This window comes from Pristiophorus japonicus, chromosome 5, assembly GCF_044704955.1.
Source record: "Pristiophorus japonicus isolate sPriJap1 chromosome 5, sPriJap1.hap1, whole genome shotgun sequence".
Lineage (NCBI taxonomy): Eukaryota > Metazoa > Chordata > Chondrichthyes > Pristiophoridae > Pristiophorus > Pristiophorus japonicus.
The window spans coordinates 55348096-55359800 of record NC_091981.1 but is presented as its reverse complement, the minus strand read 5'-3'; positions in this window follow the sequence as shown (position 1 = coordinate 55359800).

Genomic DNA, 11705 nt, shown 5'->3' with positions numbered 1-11705 from the left:
GTGTCCGCGCCGGCCAACAAAGAGCCCTTGGTCAGCAGCCCTAAAGATTACATATAAACCTATGAACACTGACTGAAAGGCAAAGAGCACCCAGCCCAACCAATCCGCCTCACCACAACTGCGACACCCCTTATACTAAAACATTCTACATTCCACCCCAACCGGAGCCATGTGATCTCCTGGGAGAGGCAAAAAGCAGATAAAAACCCAGGCCAATTTAGGGAGAAAAAATCTGGGAAAATTCCTCTCCGAACCATCTAGGCGATCAAAACTAGTCCAGGAGATCACGCTGGCTGTACTTATTCCCTGCAGTACTTATCATTATATCTGCTTCGTCCAACAAAAGGTCATCCAATCTAATCCCAATTACCAGCTCTAGGTCCGTAACCCTGCAGGTCTGGGTTGGACAGTGATGCAGGAAGACTTCACTGAATAATGTGGGTTATCGAATCTATTGATAATACAGTGGGAATGGCTCAATATTAAAAATATTATTATGGCTGCCAAATGTAATTCTGTTTCCAGAATAATTGCATTCAGATTTTATATTTTACACTAAACTTGAATTTGTTTAGTTTGAGTTTCTTTATAGTTTGGCTAATTTTGGTTGATTCATAATGGCATTCTTTTAATTAATTGGAGACAATGGGCCTGAAATTACGATGCTTGGGGAAACCTACAGAATGGCCCTCCTGTATTTCTGCTCTGCTTTTTAAAGTTTTGTCCATTTTGCCTATGAAAGGCTTGACAGAAATCTCTGTTGGCTGTTTCAGCCGTGTCACAGTGTTAGCACTCTTGCCTCTGAATCAGAAGATTGTGGGTTTATAGTTCCACTTCAGCAGGGACGTGAGCACAAAATCCAGACTGACACTCTATTTCAGTATTGAGGAAGTGCCGCACTGTCGGAGATGCTGTCTTTTGAATGCAACATTAAGCCAATGCCTTATCTGCTAGCTCAGCCGGATGTAAAAGATCTCATGGCACTGTTCTAAAAAAGAGCATGGGAATTCTCCATACTGTCCTGGCCTACATATTTTCCTCAACCAACATCACTTAAAAGACATATCATCTGGTCAGTATCATATTGCTGTTTGTGGGACCTTGCTGTGTGCAAAAATGGTTGCTATGTTTCCTACATTACAACAGTGACTACACTTCAAACGTACTTCATTGGCTTCAATGCGCTTTGGGATGTCCTGAGATTGTGAAAGGTGCTATATAAATGCAAGTCTTTCTTTCTTTATCTGAGACAATTTCTAACAGCATATTCAGAAGACCTAATATGTTGGATGGGTATAGGCGTATAGTGGGAATAGCACTGAACTCCCAACTAAGAGATTATGAGGTCGAAATTCAGGCCTGACAGAAAGCTGGCATACCTACATTTTTCTAGATGTTTTTACTGTTGGGTCTGACGAGACAGACACTTGATCCATTTTCACCTCTTTGCCAATTTTTTGGGATCGGACCGTAAACCGGTCATAATGGGGGTGGAAGTGCGGCGGTAAATGCTGGTGAGGGTTGGAAGTGGGGGCAGGACAGAGTCTCCAAGAGGGGATGCCAGGCTGCCTGTTGGCGGCCCGGCCGAATCCGGGGCCATAATTGTCCGTCCGATCGGGAAGCAAAAAAAAAAAATGGCGGTCACAGCAGTGCGCCCTACCCTTGAAGGGCTACTGCGATGCCGTGGCTCACACACAGAAAACAAGGTCATCATCATCATCATAGGTGGTCCCTCGAATGAGGATGACTTGCTTCCACAGGAGTTCACAGATGTTTCAATGAAGGACCCGATGTTCCAGTCCTGAACTCCAATTGAGGGGGTGGAAGATGCCTGTGCGTGGATTTCTTTAACGTGTGGTGCCCGTTGCACATCAGCCACCACATGGGCTCGACAGAGCTAGGCCTTTATCCAGTGGCAAGGGTTGAACAAGGACAACTGGAGACCTGCTCTGCTGCACAGACCTAGTGCGCACACATATCGCAGTGTGGGCAGGTCTGAGCTATCACTGGGCCCTCGGCTCTTCTGGGCTCTATACCCTCATTCGCCGCACCTCTGCCACAATCTCTCACCGCTCCTCCGCCACAAACATTCACCGCACCTCCGCCACGATCCCTCACCGCCACTCCACCACAAAAACACTCGCCGCACTTCTGCCGCAATCTCCCGCCGCACCTCCGCACCAAACATTCGCTGAACCGCCGTCACAATCACCCACCACATCTCAGCCATGTAAACAAGGTACACTGACAGAAAAAGCTGTCAGGGGCACCGCACAGCGGATCGTGGATTTTTGCAGGTAAATTTTGCGCGGAGTGGAATGAAGGTGCGGGAGATCAGTGGTGCGTGTTTTGATGACACACTTGGGGGGGATCAGCAGCAGTGGGGTGGAAGTGGGGACCACCCAAAAAATCCCCGAGGCAAATTTGAATCGTGGCGACCAACGGAGTGCAACGCGGCGGCCGCTTGATTCCACCGCATGGTCGCCGCAAAACGATGGTAACAGGCCGTATCTGCACCCTGAATTTCGGACCCTATGAATTCAAATTCCACTATGGCAATTGAAGTTTAGTTAACTTGTGGGCTAGCAAGAAAGTTGATTGAGTGTCTTCCAATCCTCTGTGGTCTGGCCTACATGTGACTCAGATCCCCCACTCAATTGGATGGCCAACAAATGTGGCCTTGCAGTGTTGCAAAAATGCTGACAACAATCCTGCTACTAAAGGTTTTGTGCCTGCATGAATGTCAAGTTCTTTCTGGCATTCTGATTGGTCCTTGTTAACCACGTGGTTTTATCTGTCACATGTTTAGAAGGACGAATCAAATCCCAATATCATAGGAAACAAGGCTCTGGAGCCAGTCCACCAACAACCATAAGCATTGCTCACAGGAGATCTATTGGGAAAGAATTTTAAAAATAGTCTGAGCTTATGTCCAACTGTTTGGAATTCCAAACGGCTAGCGGAAGGCATCAAAATGTATTTCAAATTTAAAATGACATACTTCGACCTAGTTTGGTGAATATCTGGTTATGCAAATCCCTTTAAGAAAATAGTCCCCTTCCCATAAAACATAGTAACATACTCCTTCATTCACATGTGTTAGTGTTATGTTTAGAATAACGCCACAAGACTGTACATCTTCAGCTCAAACTGTTGTGACCTTGGTCTCTTTATTGTAACTCCGGAGCGAGGAGGCAGCATGGTAGTCTGCCTTTTATACCTGTTTGCCCAGGGTGTGCAGGTGATCCTTGGATCTCCCACAGGTGCAACCCTGGTGGCAAGTCTTACATATTGGTAGTGTTTACATACAGAACATAATTTCCCCCCCAAAATCTTATGTACAAGTTATTTACAAGTTGAGGCGATCCGGGGCTCTACATTCCCAGGTTGATCGCCTGAGTTGAAGTCCTGGCATGGGTCAGTCGGTTGGATCATTGCTGCACTGCGGTGTGCCTGGTCTGATTGTACTGTCGGGCATGGTGGGTTCATCCTCCCGGTTGACCATGAGGTCGATTGCTGGTTGGATGTGTGTGGATTGATCAATGATGGTAATGTCGTCTTCAAACTGTTCTTGGTTGTCAGTGAACCGCAGTTTGGTCTGATCCAAGTGCTTTCTGCATGTTTGTCCATTCAAAAGTTTGACAACAAACAATCTATTCCCCTCCTTGGTTAACACAGTGCCAGCAACCCATTTGGAACCATGACCATAATTAAGAACAAACACATAGCCATTGACCTCAATGTCACGTGATACAGCTGCGCGATCGTGGTACATGTTATACCGGTAACGTCGGGTTTCTACATGATCATTGAGATCCGGATGGACTAAGGAGAGCCTGGTTTTGAGTGCTCTCTTCATTAGCAATTCTGCAGGGGGAACCCCGGTAAGCGAGTGGGGTCCGAGATAACCGGGTCTGCAGGGAACTGTCTGTCAAGCGTTTCAAGCTCTGCTTGATGGTTTGGACTGCCCGTTCCACTTGACAATTGGGTGCGGGCTTAAACTGAGCAGACCTGACATGCTTAATGCCATTGCGGGTCATGAACTCTTTGAATTCCGAGCTGGTGAAACATGGTCCATTGTCACTAATGAGGATGTCGGGCAAACCATGGGTGGTGAACATGGCCCGGAGGCTTTCAATGGTGGCAGTGGACGTACATGACGACATTATTATACATTCAATCCATTTAGAGTAAGCGTCCACTGCTACTAGGAACATCTTTCCTAGAAAGGGGCCAGCAAAATCTACATGGACCCTTGACCACGGTTTGGAGGGCCATGACCACAGATTCCGTGGGGCTTCCCTTGGTGCGTTGCTCAACTGTGAGCAAGTGTTGCATTGGTGTACGCATGACTCCAATTCCGAGTCAATGCTGGGCCACCAAAGGTGCGACCTGGCGATAGCCTTCATCATGACTATGCCTGGGTGGGTACTGTGAAGGTTTCCCTGCCTTTTTTTTGGCAAAATAACATGATTCCCCCATAGGAGGCAGTCCGAATGGATGGACATTTCATCCTTGCGTCATTGGAACGGCTTAATTTCGTCTTGTATTTCCCTTGGGACCGCCGACCAGCTCCCATTGAGGAGGCAGCTTTTTACTAGTGATAGCACCGGGTCCTGGCTAGTTCAGGTCGTGATCTGGCGAGCCGTGATGGGTGACCCCTCACTCTCAAAAGCATCCATTACAAGGAGCAAGTCTGCGGGTAGCGCCATTTCCACCCCTGTGGTGGGCAATGGTAGCCGACTGAGGACATCCGCACAGTTCTCAGTGCCTGGTCTGTGGTGGATTTCATAGTCATACGCAGATAATGTTAGTGGCCATCTTTGGATGTGGGACGAAGCATTGGTGTTAATACCTTTGCTTTCTGAGAACAATGAAATGAGCGGCTTGTGGTTGGTTTTGAGCTCGAATCGGAGCCCAAATAGGTATTGGTGCATTTTCTTAACCCCGTATACTCATGCTAATGCTTCTTTCTCAACCATACTGTAGGCTCTTTCAGCCTTAGATAAGCTTCTGGACGCATATGCAACCGATTGCAGTTTGCCTTGCCCATTGGCTTGCTGTAACACACAACCGACCCCGTACGAAGATGCATCACAAGCTAGTACTAAACGTTTACATGGGTCATACAATACAAGTAGCTTGTTTGAACATAGCAGGTTTCTGGCCTTGTTAAAGGCTGTCTCTTGAGATTTACCCAAACCCAGTCGTCACCCTTGCATAGCCATAAATGCAATGGTTCCAGCAAAGTACTCAACCCCGGTAGAAAGTTACCAAAATAGTTGAGGAGTTCCAGGAACGAATGCAGCTCCGTCACATTCTGTGGTCTGGGTGCATTCTTGATGGCCTCCGTCTTGGAGTCCGTGGGTCTGATGCCGTCCGCCACAATCTTTCTCCCCAGAAATTCGTCATCTGGCGCCAGGAAAACACACTTGGAGCGTTTCAGCCTGAGCCCACTCTGTCCAGTCGCTTGAGAACCTCTTCTAGGTTGTGCAAGTGTTCAGTGGTGTTGCAGCCAGTGATCAAGATGTTGTCTTGAAACACCACGGTGCACGGAACCGATTTCAGCAGACTCTCCATGTTCCTCTGGAAGATGGCCACAGCCGAGCGAACCCCAAAAGGGGCATCTGTGCGTGTTGATGCACGTCAATTTTTTTGAAGCTTCAACCAGCTCCTGTGTCATGTAAGCAGAGGTAATATCCAGCTTGGTGAACAACTTCCCCCCTGCTAGTGGTGCAAACAGGTCATCTGCTTTGGGTAGTGGGTACTGGTCCTGAAACGAGACTCGGTTGATCGTTACCTTATAGTCCCCGTAGATTCTGACTGTACCGTCGCTCTTCAACACCGGCACAATTGGACTGGCCCACTCGTTGATCCCCTCTCGTTGAAGTCTATCCAGCTCGATCTCGACTTTCTCTCGTATGGAACCGCTCAGGCCTTGCGATGAACGGGCTGTGCATCAGGGACTAGATGGACCTGCACTTTGGCGCCTGTGAAGTTGCCGATGCCTGGCTCGAATAACGATGGGAATTTGTTTAGCACTTGGGCACACGAGGCGTCATCCTCCGAAGACATTGCTTTGATGTCATCCCAGTTCCATCGGATCTTTCCTAGCTAGTTTCTACCGAACAGCGTTGGGCCATCGCCTGTTACAATCTATAGTGGTAAATCATATGATACCTTCACTGCCACACTGCCAATGACTGGTATGAGCTCTTTGGTGTAAGTGTACAGCTTGGTGTGGATCGGGCTTAGGTTTGGCCTTTGTGCCTTGTTGCCCCAGTTTCTCAAAAACCTTCTGGCTCATAATTGGCTGACTCGCCCCCGTGTCAACATAAGAACATAAGAACATAAAAATTAGGAACAGGAGTAGGCCATCTAACCCCTCGAGCCTGCTCCGCCATTCAACAAGATCATGGCTGATCTGGCCGTGGACTCAGCTCCACTTACCCGCCCGCTCCCCGTAACCCTTAATTCCCTTATTGGTTAAAAATCTATCTCAATTCCAATTCCATGGAAACTGGAATGCCGTTTAATTTGACTTTTAACATTATCGGAGGGTTTTTGGTGATGAAGGTGTGTACCCCATACATTTCCTCTTCAGCCTCGGGTTGAGTTGCCTCTCTTATGCATTCAGTGTGATCCGCGCTGGATCGGTCATCTTCTGCCGACTCTGCCACATGGTGAGCCGCAGCACTTCTGCACATTCACTGGAGGTGCCCCATTGTTCCACGGCCCTTGCACACGTAGTGCTTGAATCGACATTGATGGGCACGATGATTACCCCTGCAGCGCCAATTTGGTGCTAATGGATTTGCATTCATGCCCCACGGCGGGCTCTGAGGCATCCTAGGCCTGGCTTCTGTGGGCTTGTAGGCCCTGCTATGTACAATTCTGCCTGCTGAAGGTGTTATTTTATGCACAGTACTTGCTGGTGAGTTCCGATGCTGCAATGATATCTGTTTAGTGTTATTATTTGTGGACATAAAAGCCTGGGCTATCATGATGGCCTTGCTCAGATCTAGGGATTCGGCAGACAACAGTTTGCGAAGAATGACCTCGTGGCCGATTCCAAGCACGGAAAAGTCCTGCAACACTTACCCCAAAAATCCAGCAAATACGCACGGTCCCGCAAGGCGTCTTAGGTTGGCGACATAGCTCGCCACGTCCTGGCCCTCGAAGCGGTGGTGTGTATAAAAGCGATACCTGGCCATCAAGATGCTCTCCTTCGACTTGAGGTGTTCCCGAACCAGTGTGCACAGCTCTTCATATGTCTTCTCCATTGGTTTCGTTGGTGCAAGCAGATTTTTGGTGAGGCCATATATCGTGGACCTGCAAACGATGAGGAGAATCGCCCTGTGCTTGACTGCGGTTTCTTCCTTTTCCAGCTCGTTGGCCAGGGAGTACTGGTCAAGACGCTCAATGAAGGCTTCCCAATCATCACCCTCAACAAATCTCTCAAGAATACCAACGGCAACCATAACTGCGTGAAAGTTCGTGATCTGTTACTCGTCGCCAATTGTTATGTTTAGAATAACTCCACAAGGCTGTACTGCTTCAGCTCAAACTGTTGTGACCTTGGTCTCTTTATTGTAACTCTGGAGTGAGGAAGCAGCATGGTAGTCTGCCTTTTATACTTGCTTGCCCAGGGTGTGCAGGTAACTCTTGGGTCTCCCACAAGTGCGCCCCCTGGTGGCAAGTCTTACACATTGGTAGTGTTTACATACATAACAGTTAGCATTTTAGGAAACCCAACAGTGTTCCCACAACTATGGGTTAGAATTGCAGCAGGCACCAGAAAAATAAATTAGGCATGTTTTTTATTTTCTGTTTGTTTAAAAGTCACATTTTGAACCCTGATTAGACTGAAGGGGGAGAGGAGAGCCTGCAACTTTCTGGTGGTGATGTAGTTGCCTATTTTACCACAGAGCTGCGTAGATGTGGAACAGCTGGTGCTGCATCAATTCACCATTTCAAGGATTTGGATACATATCCCGTTTGGATCAGGTACAATTTGCTCTATCAAGGCCTCCACCCAACCACTTAATCTCCTGGGTGTAGGTTTTGCATAAATACGCTGTAATATGCAAAGATAAGGAAGAAAACTCCACAAGGGGCACTGGGAGTAAAATTCAACTTGGATGAGGATGTAAAGCGGGCAGTCGTGGATCGGTCACCCTTTGTAACACTGTCCGATTTTCACTTTCATTGTCAAAAGGACAATTGGGTTGGGCATGTAATGGGCAGCCGATCCACTCCTGTCCAAAGTTGCCACTCAGCGGTAAGCTCGGGGGAAGATAAAGACAGCCACACCGCTGTCGGGTGCAGGGTGGCGAGTCATTCTTCACCGCTTCGGATATACTCACATGTGTTAATGCTCAAAGGGGCAGTGTGTCATATCACCATGCTGAGAGAAAGTCTAGATTTAAACAACAATCATTTTGTGTAAAAAAATGATTAGGCTAACTCCTCACTCTGTTGCAATAATAAGTATCAAATATTTTGAATAGTAAAGACAGCAGGGATAATTTTAACTTTGGATGATAGTGTAAAATGGAGAGTATCGGATAAAAATGTCTATTTACGTTGCTTCTTGAGGGAAAAATTTAAGTTGTATAAGGCTAGATCTTGGTTAGCTGTCAGGTGTTGGTGCTTTTCTCAGAGAATAGTGGACCTCTGAAACCGGCTGCCCTCTTGTGCGTTGAATGCTGAATTAGTTCGTAAAAATGTGTTTGCCATTTTTCTGTGGCTAAGGAAAGATGTATTGTGCACAACCTTTTTTTCACTGCAAGGTCCTGCGTAATATGATAATGAGGCATGATACAATTTATATAAGTACCCTGTACATTTTTTAAATCATTCTTCGGGAAGTGGGTGCTATTGGCAAGGCCAGCATTTATTGGCCATCCCGAGTTGCCCTTGAGATGGTGGTGCGCCGCCTTCTTGAACCGTTGCAGTCTATGGAATGTTCAATAAAAGGATTGTTAAACATTTTTGTCATAAGCTTATGCTCCTACAATTTAGAACCATCACAATTTAACTGATTGAGCAAAGCCTAGAAATTGGCAGTACAATTCCAGCATATGAGCACTTTGTATCCTTGTGTGACTATCCTTTAGTGGCTATTTCATTGGAGACACTAACCCCATTAAAATAGACAGCCTAATATAAGTGGGTTAAAGTCTCCATTAAATGGACAAAGTAACTCATGAACTTAAATAAATTATTTGAATAATTTGCTGTAGTAATCCCACATATTACGTCAGTGTGTCATATCACTATGCTGAGAGAAAGTCTACCTAGATTTAAACGACAATCATTTTGTGTAATAAAAATGATTAGACTTACTCCTCACTCTGTTGCAATAATAAGTGTCAAATATTTTGAATGGTAAAGACAACAGGGACAATTTTAACTTTGGGTGATGGTGTAAAATGGAGAGTATTGGATAAAAATACCTATTTTCATCCGTTTACTTGTTTCTCCAGGGAAAAAATTAAGTTGTATAAGGCTAGATCTTGGTTAGCTGTCATGTGTTGGTACTTTTCCCAGAGAATAGTGGACCTCTGGAACAGGCTGCCCTCTTGTGCGGTGAATGCTGAATTAGTTCAAGTGATAGCTGGACCTGTTTCTGGGGCAAAGATCACCTCTTACAGAAAGTGAGTACTGCAGGGAATTCAGGGCCAGAGTGATCTCCTGGACTACTTTCGATCGCCTAGATGGGTCGGAGAGAAATTTCCCAAATTTTTGTTCATCAAATTGACCTGGGTTCCTAATCTGTTTTTTTGCCTCTCACAGGAGATCACATGGTTTTGGGTGGGGTAGAATGTATATATTATAATACACAAGGTATCACAATTGTGTGGGACTGGTTCGATGGACCAGAGAGTATTTATCTGTCTGTCATTTGTAGAACCCCAGTGAAAATTAGGGGCCCGAAATTGGTGAACTTACTGCCCACTGCCGTCGACTGTCGCCCACTGTTGCCAACATTCCTCTGCAACATTTGCCCAGTGCCACTTTTGATGGGGCCTGGAGCGGGCGGGAGAGGAGAGTCACTAGGAAGCGCACGCCGACGTCAGCGGACAGCCGAGTGGCGTAAATGGACTCTGCCCGCCGAGATGCGATATTCATGTGGGCACGAGTCAGCGGTAAAATGGGGGTTGGACCGCTGTCTGGAGGCTGGTCTGTCCCCGACGGTAAGTAGGAAGGTCGTGGAAAAAAGGTTAGTGAACATTTTTTATTTGATTTTTCCACAGCGACTTATCTTGATTGGGTCCCTTGAAGGTCTTCCGATAGCTTTTTTATTTTTTGCTAATGATTTTTATTTTTAGCTCTTCGACCCTCCGTGGGCCCGACTCCATCCTCGGTGTCACTTGGACACCAAGCCCCTCTGCCGCCGAGAATAAGAGCTCCCGCTGGCTGCCGCCCAGATTGGCAGCATAAATTCCTCATTTGCCGTCCACCGACCTTCAAGGGAGCTTGGTGATGAAAATCCCACCCAAAGAACCGTCAGGTACCTCGGCGGCCATCAGTGGTCCTTTGCGCGGCACTTAGGTGGGCGGGGGCCTTCATCAATTTCGGGATCTTGAGATAGAGCAGATTTTAAACAAGTGCAGAAGCAGGGAAAGGGGGAGGGGAGGAAAGAGCAAAAGGGAAGGTCTGAGATAGGGTGGAAGGCAGGAGTGATTAAATGACAAAAGGGATGATTTCACAAAGCAAAAGGAGATGGTAATGGGACAGATGAAGAAACAAAAGATGAGACTTCATTTTTTCTGCTCAATTGCATTTCGGAATCAACAGACAAGTTAAGCATAGTGCTTGGGTGTGACTGAGTCCTTTGGGCCTTGTTAGCAGTGAGTGCGTTAGTGGACAAAGGGCTCCCCTTGATGCTGGGAGCACAAAATTACCCCCTGCAGTACTCTTTAAACTTGGACACCATAAGAGTAATTTTAAAAGGGAAATTCGATAGTTGCTTGCAAAAAACAAAGATGAAAGTGTACGGGTTCGAGCAAGTGAGTGGGATTAAACCAGGAGGGTTGTGGAGAGAAAAGCCAGTGCAGACTTGATGGGCTGAACAAAGCCTGTTTCTGTGTTGTGACATTCTGTGATTCAATGATTCTAAGATTCAAGTCTTCTGATTTTAAACATTCTTTTCTTTGTCACAGCAAGTCTCAAAGGGCAGAGGTTTATGCCACCTCCCGCCCCATCCCAGTGATCGACAGGAGCAATGCACTCTAAGTGTCCAGTCCCAGCATTGCCAGAATCTCCTGCCCTCTGACAGAGTCTGACAATGGCAGAAGGGGCAGCGAAATGAGACGGGCCTCAGAGATTGGGATCGTCGGCTGCCAATGGAGATTGGCAGCTCGAAGGCCCAAGCTCCACTTAAACAATCTGAGGGTGGGGACATTAAAAATGGACTCGGGGCAGGCCGTAATGCCATATTTTGTGTTGGGACACCCAGCCAACATTGGTCTCAGGAAATTAGGCCGGTTATCGGTAAGTGTCCTTCCCACCACCCCCTCTGCTTCTGTTAAATTGGTTCAACTGGCAGGAGCAGGCCAAGCTCCACATCCATGGGAAAACCCCTTTGTGCCTGAGAAGCAGGGCTTTTCCCGGGGTTGGGGGTGGGGAGGGGGGGGGGCGGTGTGGGGGGATGGGGGTGGGGCAAAGGTCAGGAAAATAGGTTCTTTGTTCCTTCTGGT